Source organism: Psammomys obesus, unplaced genomic scaffold (assembly GCF_907164565.1).
Source record: "Psammomys obesus unplaced genomic scaffold, mPsaObe1.curated_primary_1811, whole genome shotgun sequence".
NCBI classification, from domain to species: domain Eukaryota; kingdom Metazoa; phylum Chordata; class Mammalia; order Rodentia; family Muridae; genus Psammomys; species Psammomys obesus.
The window spans coordinates 6,378,996-6,391,708 of record NW_026589137.1 but is presented as its reverse complement, the minus strand read 5'-3'; the positions used below and the strand labels follow the sequence as shown (position 1 = coordinate 6,391,708).

General features: G+C 38.2%; 1 pseudogene; it reads left to right on the top strand.

The window, feature by feature from the left end:
- The first annotated feature begins 2,997 nt into the window (after positions 1-2,997).
- The window catches only part of LOC129674863 (ATP synthase F(0) complex subunit B1, mitochondrial-like), a 150,851-nt pseudogene continuing 141,135 nt past the window's right edge, over positions 2,998-12,713 (top strand).

The following is a 12,713-nucleotide window of genomic DNA, read 5'->3' as shown; positions in this document are numbered from 1 at the left end:
CCAGCTGTCATCGAGGGGCAAATTTTTCAGTTTCCATGTGTTTTTAGGCTTTTTTCTAGTTCCATTGTTGTTGAGGTCCAGCTTTATTCCATGGTAGTCAGATAGAATACAGGAGATTATTTCAATCTTTTTGTATCTGTTGAGGCTTACTTTGTGACCAACTATATGGTCTGTTTTGGAGAAGGTTCCAGGAGATGCTGAAAAGAAGGTTTACTCTTTTGAATTTGGGTGGAAATTTCTGTAGACATCTATTATGTCCATTTGATTTAGGACCTCTAAAAGTGCCTTTAATTCCTTCTTAGGCTTCTGTCTAGATGATCTGTCCCTTGGTGAAAGTGGTATGTTGAGGTCTCTCAATATTAAGGTGTTGGGATCGATGTATGATTTGAGTTTAATAATGTTTCTTTTATGAATATAGGCACTTTTATATTTGGGGCATAGATGTTCAGAATCGTGATGTCCTCTTGGTGGATTTTTACTTTCATGAGAATGTAGTGTCCCTCCTCATCTTTTTTGATTATTTTTTTGAAAGTCTATTTTAATAGATATTAGGATAGATACCCTAGCTTGTTTTCTGGATCCGTTGGCTTGAAAGACATTTTTCCAGCCCTTTACTCTGAGGTAGTTTTTATAATTGTTGCAGAAGTGTGTTTCTTGGATGCAGCAGAATGTTGGATCCTGTTTCTGCACCCATTCTGTTAGTCTATGCCTTTTTATTGGAGAGGTGAATTCACTGATGTTGACAGATAATAGTGACCAATTAACGTTAGTTCCTTTTGTATTGGAGTCGGCAGTATTACTGTGTTCCATTGTTAGTTTTCTTTTAATTTTGGGATATTATCTGTATGCTATGTTTTCTTGGGTGAAATTGTTTTCATTAGATTAGAGTTTTCCTTCTAGTATCTTCTGTAGGGCTGGTTTGCTGGGTAGATATTGCATAAATTTAGTTTAGCCGTGCAATGTATTGTTTTCTCCATCTATGTTGATTGAAAGCTTTGCAGGGTATGGTAGTCTGGGTTGAAATCTGTGGTCTCTTAAAGTCTCCATGACACCTGCCCTGCCCTTCTGGTTTTCATAGTTTCTGTTGAGAAGTCAGGTGTGATTGTGATAGGTCTAGTTTCATATGTTACTTTGTATTTTTCCCTTGCGGCTTTTAATATCTTTTCTTTGTTCTGTAGATTTAGTGTTTGGAATATGACGTGACGTGATGTGTTTCTTTTTTGGTCTAGTCTATTTGGTACTCTGTAGGCCTCTTGTATATTTATGGATATCTCTTTCTTTAAGTTGGGAAAATTTTCTTCTATGATTTTCTTGAAAATATTTTCTGGACCTTGGAGCCTGGAGTCTTCTTTTTCATCAATTCCAATTATTCTTAGATTTCATCTTTTCATGGTGTCCTTGATATTTTCATGGTGTTCTTAGATATTTTGTGTTTGGGATTTTTCTGATTTTACTTTCTCTTTGACAGAAGCATAAATTTCTGCAAGTGTGTCTTCAGCTCCAGAGAGTCTCTCTTCCATCTCTTGTATTTTGTTGGTTATGCTTACCTTTGTGGTTCCTGATCTTTTCTCTAAGTTCTCCAGCTCCAGGTTTTTCTCAGTTTATGTTTTCTTCATTGTTTCTCATTCTGTTTTCATGCCTTGCACCATTTCCTTTATCTGTTTTAATGTAAGTTCATGTCTCTCTACGATTGTCTCTATTTTTTTATTCATTTTGTCTCTTTATGCCACTAATGGTATCTCTACTTGTGCCTCTATTTGTTTGGCTATCTTTGCCTGTGTTTCTTTAAGAATTTTTTCCATTTCCTCTTTATTTGTCTTCAATTGACTGGCTAAATCTTTGATAGATTTGTTCATGTCCTCTCTAACTGTCTGAATTTGCATGGCTATTGCTCTGAGAGAATTGTTTGTTTCCTCTTTATGAACCTCAAATAATTGGGTAAGATAGCTTTAAAGTAATTTTCATGTGCTTCTGATGAATTGGAGAATCCTTCAGTTTTGAGGGTTGCTGGTGAAGTCATGATGTCCTGATTTATGTTGCATATATTCTCTCGCCTACCCCTGGCCATTGGCTTATCTGAAACCTTCCCTGTTTGTTTCTGGATTCTGCAGTTCAGACTGGTACTGTCTCTCTCTGGCATCTGGAGAGTTCTTCAGGAACATGAGAGAGGTCCTGTGGCCTTATTGTTTTAGTTGGTCCACTATCTGTACCTGTGGGAGGAAAATACGTGGGCGCAGAAGGGCAAATGCAGGCGCAGGAGAGCGCGCACGGGTGCGTGCGTGTGTGTGTGTGTGTGTGTGTGTGTGTGCATGTGCATGCAACTGTGCATGGAAGTGTGCCTCGAGGGCAGCGTAATAGAGAATTTTGAATCCTTGAGTGTGTGGGAGTGGCTCTGCCTTGCAGGTTTCTAGGTGGTTACTTGTGTATGCACTGTATATTTAGTAAGCGCTGATGATGGTTGCTGCACAATTTTAGTCATTAACTACCTTAACTCCTCAGTTGGACCCGCAGATCAGGGGCTTATATGTCCCCAGTCACCCTCTGTTTCCCACAGTGGGTATGTGGGTGAGAGGGGTCCAATGCCTGGCTTCTACTTTAGAAGGACCCTGGATCTGGGGCTCTGCAGACACTCAAGGGCACACTCACTCTCAAGCAGGTCACATTGGCAGAGATGGGGTATCCAGGCTCTCTACTCTTTGGTTTGGCCCTGCTTGGTCTTATTCAGGAGGACTGAAGTGCTCAGCCAGCTCAGTGTTGCTGCAGCTGCCAGGTTAGGAAGTCCAACTGCAGCTGCAGACTGGGATGCCGGTCCAGATGCCTTCTGGGAAATCCTGGGGGCCCTCCGTTGTGCTCTTCAGGCCTGGAAGGCCTAGCACCTGGTGTGCCTAGCTTGTATGACAGATTTGCTGGGCTTTGGTGGGTATATAGCGAATTATCTGTCACTGAGGGTTTGGGCATGCCGTTCAGTCAGTGGCTGAATGACCCTGAGGAGCCAGTATGGCGGCTAGCATACCTGGGAACCTGGGAGGATGGTGCCGCGGGTCTGGGACTCCAAGACCAGTAGAGCCGGCAGTTACTGCTAAGGGGCTAGGAACTCTGCCTCATCCGCTGGCTGCAGAGCCCAGTCAGTTAAGTCTGAGCTGAGGATCTCAGTGAGTTGGCTATGCCAAGGAGGAAGGTTGTCCCAAAAAAAGGGAGTGCCAGGAAATCAAAGGATTGTTTCTCTCCTTCCCCAAACAAGTCCACGTGTGCCCTGAGACCAAAGTTCTAACCTCGTGCAATGTTCCCTGTCATTTAAAAAGCCTCACTGTCATTGCCCTGGCTTCATAAGTCTTTCGACTCATCAACTCAGGCATTCAGCTCTTTCACAGTTCAGAAATTGTGGGTCCTAGTCACCATCTTAACCCCCCCCCCCCCGCAAGTTCTAACACTATGTTATAAAACAGTGGCTAGTTTAGTTCAAACGGTTCACATAGAATCTCACAATTATCTTGGTAGAGAGCCTTCCTTAATTGGAGTTCCTTTCACCAAACAACAAGTAGACTGGTTATTTTAAAATGAAGATTGTTGGGCCATGGCTTTGCTCATTATTTAGGACATGTTGACAATCATTATCCAAAAGATAAATTACTTCAGTTTGTCAATAAGCATGTTTTTGTATTTCCTAACATAATTAAACAAGACCCATTACCTCAAGTTCCAACAGTATTCACAGATTAATCTTCAAAAGGAAAAACTATATGTATACGTAGTGCAGGGACAAACGTTTGTTTCAAAAACATTAACAGCCTCAGATCAAGTTATAGAATCATGAGCTGCAGCTTCAGTCTTTAAAAATATGGCTTCTACCTCTTTCAAATTGTGCACTGATAGCCATTATATTGTTAAGGCTTTGCAAGTCTTAGAGACTGTAACATATGTTGAGACAGCTAATAAACAAATACAAGATCTATTTAGAGAGATAAAACAAAGTGTCCAGAGCCATTGTTATATAGGCTATATTAGAGCTTCTTCAGCATCTCATTCAGGACTTCCTGGACCTCTAACTTTAGGGAATGATTTAGCAGATCAAACCACATGCTTGGTTGGAGTAACTCAATAAGAATTGGCTCAACAGTCTCATGCCTTACATCATCAAAATAGCCAGAGCTCAAGAAAGCAATTTCATATTACCAGAGAAGCTGGCCAACAAATTATAAGATTATATTCTTCTTGTTATGAACATTTTAATGTGCCTCAATATGATGTCAATCCTAGAGGATTGACTTGCAATTGTTTGTGGCAAATGGACATAACTCATATCCCAGAATTTGGAAATCTAAAATATGTTCATGTAACAATTGATACATTTAGGATTTATCATGGCAAATTCCTTAGTAGGAGAAGCCACCAAACACATAAAAAGTCATTGCTTGAAATGTTTTTCTACAATTGGTATTCCTTCCATTATAAAGATTGATAGTGGTCCTTCATATATTAGTCAAGCTTTTCTGAGTTTTTGTGTACATAAAACAGGTATTCTATATAATACTCAAGGAATTGTAGAGAGTGCCATGGATTTCTTAAGAATTAACTGCAAAAAAATAAAAAAGGCCAACACCACAGAATTATCTTAATCATGCTCTCTTTATTTAAAATATTTTGAATGTGGATATACAAGGTCATTCTGTTGCTTATCAATTGTGGTACCCTAATACCAAACATAATTATTCCAAAGTGAAAGGAAGAGATCCAATTACTAGAGTATGGCAGGGCCCCAACCCTGTATTAATATTGGGAAGAAGGCATGCTTGTTTTTCAGCAGGAAGCCAAAGGAGCCAGATGGATCCCAGAAAGGTTGGTGTGATTTGCAGGAGATTGTCCCCAGATGGAGGATGGTTCCTGTTGCTGACAAAGAATTCTGTCCTGAGGGTAAACAGAGAGCTGTAATGGGCTTATGATTCTGACCTAACTTTGTTTCATTCTACTCCTGGGAGAAGATGTTGTGCAGAGAATCTTTTAGATACAATGTGAGTAGACTTGATTGGTAATCAGGATAAATCTCAAAAAGTACTGACAATAGGACTTTGGTTATCTGATTCTAGATTTCAGCAGACCTGTATTTGGAAGCTTGCCACAGACAGTCTTGGGAGGCTCTCTAATTGCCTGTGTAAATTCTCTTATGTTTTGTTTGGAAGTATTAACATTTTTATACAAGATTCAAACTTTTATATTTGTGCCATCAATGTAAACTAAAACAATATATCTAAGTTTTCAAGTCGACAAGAACTTCTTGTTGTTCAACAGCCTTTTATCATGGTTCCTGTGAATGTTTCTAAGGCTTGGTATTTTCATAAGGGGTCATCTTTTAAGTCACTTTTGTGGAGCATTATAGGACTTGGCTTATTACTTTTATTAGGAGTATTTCTCCTACCAGTGATAATTAAACTGATCAGCATAATATTAAACTCCAGCATCAATCCTCTTGGATGTTGGTTGCCAAAGACAGATTGGATCGCTCTGAAGGATAGTCAACCTAAGACAGGGCATGAAAGATGGAATTCATTTACCAATGATGGGTAAGAATATAGCTTTCAAGAGAGACAATCTAAGACAAGCATAATCTTCTGCTCCATAGCTCTTAAGTTATGGTCAATTTTAAAAATATATATAAGTAGCCCTGTGGAGAGCTGCTTTTTTTTTTTTCACCCTGGCCTTCACATGGAGACAGGGATAGGCAGGATGTTTTGCCAAGTCCATTTCCTTTTCTTTGTGTGAGGATCACACACATAAGTAATTGATGTCAACAAGTTTGACTTCTTGATGAACCTACTCTTTGTATCAAGGTGCTTTGCTCTGACTATAAAAAGGAATTGTGGAATAAACCGGTGCGACAGTTTCTACTGGTAGCCCTCTCAAACAGATCCTCCTGAAACTTTTCTTAGATACACTCCCACCCTCTCCCAACTTCAGGTACCCCATTTGTTGTAACCCCCTCAATCAAATGTGTGCTGCCGTGATATTATTGGATGTGACCATTCACTGGAGACATGATTAACTCTCAGGGGCCACAATTTTAATCAGCTTTTTTTTCATATGATACATTTTTAATCATATTCTTTCCCTTACTAGAGCTCTTCCAAGACCTTCCTCACATTCCTACTCAACCAACTTTATGTTCTTTTCCCTGATAAACAGTCAACATAAGCACAATTTTTAAAAAAGACAAAAAAGTATCAAGACAAAACAGAAAGGCACATCTGCTCAGATATAGCCCATAAAAAGCTCAGTCTCCAAGTGAGTTCCTGGTTATGGGAATAGGGATTGTTTCTGACATGAATTCAGTGGCCAGCTCTTTGATCTCCTACCCCTGGGTGGGGGTGCAGCCTTGGCAGGCCACAGAGGAAGATAATACAGCCATTCCTGATGAGACCTGATAGGCTAGGTTCAGACAGAAAGGGACTAGGACATCCAATATCAGAGGACTATAAGAGAGGCCTAGTAGAAGAAGGGGGACGGAAATGGGACTGGAAGGAGATGAAGGAGGGGGCTACAGCTGGTATACTAGGTGAATAAATTGTGATAAATAACAGTAAAAAATAGTCCCAGAAAAAATAAAATAAATATATGCCATGTATTTTGTGATAGTCAACAATTATTAAGCATGGAGAGCAGAAGATACACCCAGTGTAACTCCACTGTAGAACTCTGATGTCTACTTTCTTAACTTGTATCAATAACAAATAGATTGGTTAGAGGTGAGAATTTACGCCCAATTCCTCTTGTCTGTTCTGAAGTTTTGTCTGGGTTGAATTTGTGAAAGCCTTGTGCATGCTGTCATAGTTTCTGTGAGTTCATATGAGTATCATCCGTGTTGTGTCCAAAAGTTATTACTTCCTGAGAGTCATATACCACCTCTGGCCCTTACACTAATTTTCCACCTCTTATACTTCAATCCTTGTGCCTTGAGTAGATAGGTTTGATAAAAGATATCCCATCTATGACTGAGTAGTCCAAATGACTATATTTTAGAAGAAAACTGACTCTCACTCCTCCACAGCCATGGGGCAGGAAAAAAGTGATGCTATCAATTCATAAGTATACCAGTCCTTTCGTATCTAGAAGTTACTGTTTTTAAGCATTCACCAAGTACCTCTAGCTGTTGCAATTGCTGCACTAACTTTCTTGATAGCCCTTGTACCTTTAGATGAAAAATGTGTGATATAGATATCCCATCTGTAACTAAGAATTCAATATATTTTCTTTTTATTTTTACCAGTTTTTAATTTCTGCAATAACCACCATCCAACACCAAATATATCTTCTCTGATAAGATCTGAGAGCAAAACTAATTTATTGGTACAAGATATTTATTTACAAAACAGTTGACACTATAGCCATTTAGCAAAATAATAGAAATATGTTTTCTCCCCTTTGGCCCATGAGGTCCTAAGGAACCTAGTTGTTCAAGAAATGAGATCACCAATTAGCAAGCAGAACTTCATGAAATATAATGTTTCTATACTGATAACTTAACTATTATTTGACAAGGAAGCCTACAGAATAGAAAAAATACATGTATTTTCCAGATACACATCTGACAGAAGACTATTTTTATAGAATAACAAAGAAATAAGACAACTAAATGCCAAGAACACAAACAACTCAACTGACAAAAATGGATTATGACTCTGCAAGAGTGAGGACTTGCCCTTTAACCTCAGTGCATCTCCTCAGCCACACTTGAATCTTCTCACTATTATTTTCCACTAGACTTTCTTACACAGATAGAATCACAGTCTTCTAATAGGTGGTCTCTTATCAACATACCCCAAACTGTTCTGGATATAAACATGTTTTTGTTTTACTCTCAGGTGTGGGATGTGGGAATGATTCAGATAGTCCACAGCAGTAAAATATTTGACTCATGCAGGCTCTAAGAGGGACTCTTTGCCAGTTGCAGATAGTTTAAATCTTAGGGCACTAGAGAGAGAATAAGGCCAAAGCCCAGAGAGAGAAAGGAGGTTCCAAGAAAGAAGGTTGGTGGTGCTCCATACCCCCCCCACACACACACACCCTTCCGCTGCTCCTCATTGATATTGATGCAGTTTGATGGGAAGAAATTGGAGATATACAGAAACAAAGACTGGACTTTCCACAAGGAACCAGGGAACACTGACCAACACAAAATTGCTAAAGAGAATTCGGCCCCCCTCTTCATTAGCCTCCTTTCTCTCCTATTCATTATTGGGATTTTGGGAAGAATTGAGGTGGAGAGATTAGGAAGATGATTAAGACACAAAATAAAATAAAGCTAAAAAGTACGCTAACACCACAGGAAGAAATCTAGTTTGTTCTACTTGCTATAATGTGGCAATTGCCTCTTCTCCATTCCCAATTCCTTTTGTAGTACCAAAAATTGAATCCAGGACCATGGGCATACTAAGCACACCTTATTTCCTAAACTACAGTCTTCATCCAATTGTGGCATGCTTTCTGAGATGCTGAAAAGGATTATGTGTAGGAAGAATGAGATAGCAAGTTAAAATCACAAGGCCCTAAATCACACTAAGCCAGAGTCATGCTGGTGGGTATTTAATCTATTTAAACATTAGTGGCTTAATATAGTATTTACCATTAATCTTATTATTTTCACTCATCTTTTCTATTTCTTCAGTAGAAAAAATAGATTTCTGACAGTCTATTTTTAAAGGAACTTTTAAATTAGGCTGTGATCAACTATTTCATCTTAAAGTGAGACTACTGCATAAGATACCAAAACATAATTGGAAGAGGTTATTTTGAAAATAAAACATTTAAAACAGAAAAAAAAGAAAGAAAAAGAAAAATTGTAAATGGAATGCAACAGAAATTATTTCTATTCACATATGGGCATGTCAATCAGTGTTATCATCATGCATTCCCACATGATTTCTTCTTCCTTCAAGTTTCTGCTTAAGTTCCTTCCCTAAGTTATTTTAATGATGCAACAAAACCTTTAAGCCAAACAAATCCCCTTTTTTCCAAAGTTGTGTTTGATCAGTGTGTTTCATCAAAGTAACTAATGAAAACTAAAACAAGTGCAAATTTGGTGCTGTTCAAAACTGTGTTCTTGTAAGCAGAAAGCTGTACAAATACCATGACACTGTAGAAATACCAGCCCTTATAGCAGGTTGACAAGCTTTGATCTCTCAGTTCCCGAATCCTTCGCAAATCAAAGATGATTTCAAATTCTCTAATGACTTGTTTCAGATTAAAAAATTAAAAACAAGCATAATTGTTTATTATTATTTCTTCACTTTGTATCCCAGCTGTAGCCCATTCCCTAATCTCCTCCCATTCCTACCCTCCCTCCTTCCCCCCTAATACCATTCCTTTAATCTACTGATAGGGGAAGTCCTCCTCCTCTTCTCTCTGACTTTAGCCTATCAGGTCTCATCAGGACTGTCTGAATCCACTTTTTCTGTGGCCTAACTAGGCCACCTTGCCAGGGAGATGTGATCAAGGCTCTTTAACCACAAGCCTAGTTCTTAAAACAAGAAAATATTGATGTGAGAAAAATAAAGCAATACTGGAGTATTATCCTCATTAATATCTAGGTTTTATAGGTTCTTAGCTCTTTTTGTTGTTGTTGTTGTTTTGAGGCAGTGTTTCTCTGTGTAGCCTTGACTATCCTGAAAGTCTCTCTATAGCCTCACCTGCCTCTGCATCCCTAGTGCTTGGATTAAAGGCATGCACCACCACCACTAGGCCAATTTAGCTCTTTCTTATATTTGTATTCTAATAGTTCTTATGTTATATTTCTGACCTGAAATTTTATGGAATATTTCCAAGTGACCAAAAGTCATGAAGGCAAAAAAAAATGAACTCTGATGAGTTTGTTCTCATGTATAAACCAATGAAGATAAGACCTAGCGGTTCACATAAAAGCCTCAAAATTATCTAAATATACAGCATCCCATCTTAGCTTTCATGGAGCCAATAAATGGTTAAGTCTTTTTAGGGCCCATATTTTAAGAGTATCTTTTTGCCACTTCTTAAGGAGATTAAAAAAAATCATTTCTAAATTCCCCAGATTATTTTGAAAATGCAAAATTAATGCAGCTTTCTTTGTTGAATTATTCAGAAGTAACAGACACATGTCAAGAAGGAATGCATCAGATGCTTTGGAGCAAGAGTTACAGGTGATTGTGAGCTACTTGATGTTTGTCCTGGGTACCAACCTAGTTCTTCTACAAGATAAGTATATTCCTGTGCTTGAGAGAAATCTCATCAGTTTACAGCACTAAGCAATTAAAGCTGTTATCCCAGAGGACGCAGTCTTAATTACTAGTGACTATATGGCAGTCCATGACTGTCTTTCATTTCAGTTCTTGGCATTCTATGTTCTCTTCTGGTTGTTTGGGGCACCAGACACATGCATGGTGTACAGTCATAGAAGTTAAATTGGCCACATGTCTTGTATGGTATGCAAAACCAACTCAAAATGGATTGCACACTGTGGTGATGTGAATGAGAAATGTCTCTCACAAGCTCACATATTTAGGCCTTTGATACATGATTGGTGGTGCTTTTTAGGAAGGTCCTGCAACCTTTAGGAGGTGGGGTCTTGGTGGAGAAGGTACATTGGGGGAAGGCTTTGAAGGTTCATAGCTTCACTCAACATCTAGTTAGCTTAAAGCTGAAGCTACGCTCTCTCAACTTCCTCATTTGGCCACCAGCTACCAAGCCTCCCCATTATAAACCAATCCTCTAGACACAAATGCCAAAATAAACTCTTCCTTCCTTAATAAAGGCTACTAATACAAGATTAAGTGTAAAATCCTCCAAACCATACAGCTACTAGAATAAAATGTAGGACAAAAGCCTCATGGCATTGGCCTGGGCAAGAATTTGGGGATATGGTACCAAAACCATAGACAACAAAAGAAAAATAGACAGATAAAACTATAATAAATTTAAAAGTTTCCGTGCAGCATATGGAAAAATCACTTGATAGAAGATGCAATCTATGAAATGTAAGAAAATATTTTCAAACTGTATCTTTTATGAATTGTAAACTTCCAAAATCAAGAGTAAATTAATTTAATAAAAAATGACCCACTTAAAAATGAGCAAAGAGTCTCAGTATACATTTCTCAAACAACGACATAAAAATATCCAACAGGTTGTATATGATGAAAGATTGAAATTTATAATAATTAAGTCCATGTAGAGCTCCTATCCTTTCCATATCATAATAACTCCCCTTCTTTCATATGATTCCCTGCACTCTGCCATGGTTTGGTTATGAGTCTTAGTGTCTGCTTTGAAACACTGCTAGGTAGAGTCTTTCAGATGCCTTTTGTGGTAGACTCCTGTCATACATTCAATGCACATCCCATTTGTCTTTCTAAATGAGGATTGATCATCTTCACCCATGTCCACTTACAAGTAACAAATATATCCGGGCCCAGGGCCTTTTCTGAGACTGACACTCAACCAAGGACCATCTATGGATATAACATAGAACTTCTGCTGGGATGTGGCCCGTGGTAGCTCAGTATCCAAGTAGTTTTCCAAAGCAAGGGGAACAAGGACTATTTCTAACAGGATCTCAAGAGCAGGCTCTTTGTCCTCCCCCCCCCCCCTCAGGGGAGGAGCAGTCCTGTTAGGCCACAGAGGAGGACTTTGCAGCCAGCCTTGAAGATACCTGATAAAACAGGGTCAAATGAAAGGGGAGGAGGTCCTCCCCTATCAGTGGACTTGGAAAGGGGCAGGGAGGAGACCAGGGAGGGAGTTGGGGAGGGGGAGGGAATGAGGGAGCGGGATACAGCTGGGACACAGAGTTAACAAATTGTAACTAAAAATAAAAATAAAATTAAAAAAAAAGGAATGACAACCAAAAAAAAAAAAAAAGAAAAAAGAAAAGAAAAAAAAGAGAAAAAAAATAATTAAGTCCAGAAGGAGATATTACCTCATTCATAATAGAAGCATTACTGTAAAGAAGATTAAAAATGAAGTGTTAGGATGTAGAGAAAAGGCAACTCTTACACAATCTTGGTGGGAAAATATTATGTAGTCTAGCTTTTATGGACAGTAATATGGAGAATAATATACTATAGTTTATATGTAAACACTTACAATATTTTCAGTTTTCCATCCTTTGTTCCAATGTTTTAACTACCTTTAGAGTACTTTTCAGCCAATACATCATTATTTCCAATAATAGAATTCGTTAATAAAAATAAAATTGTTGATGGTTATTGTCTAGCAAGATATCTGTTATGAACTTTGATGATATTTAACAAAATTATTAAATTAAATTAGTAGGAGTTTAATGGATATTGCTATGAAAGTTTCAAGTTATATCTATGTATCTTTTATAATTTTAAATATGGGAAATTTGAATAAATTATGTCTCTTTTTCTTAAACTCCAAACAAAATATTGAATTAATTTTATTTTATATAGCCTGGATCCTTGATTTTATAGTAATGGAAGGCATTTTTTATGATCTCTTCTATAATGTGTTTGGGGGGGGTAAAGCCCTAAGAAATACAGCAAAAATGTGGACACTGTTCCTCTGTAGATTGTAGACTAGGGGATTTTCAATTCTCCATTAACATCTTCCATCATTTTCTAAGTTCTTTATCTTCAACATCCACCTAGGGGGCCAGGAGAGCCTTGTCGGTAACTGAAAACTGAACCCCAGTTCTACCACCTGCCTAATGTGACCTTGTGCCACGTACATAA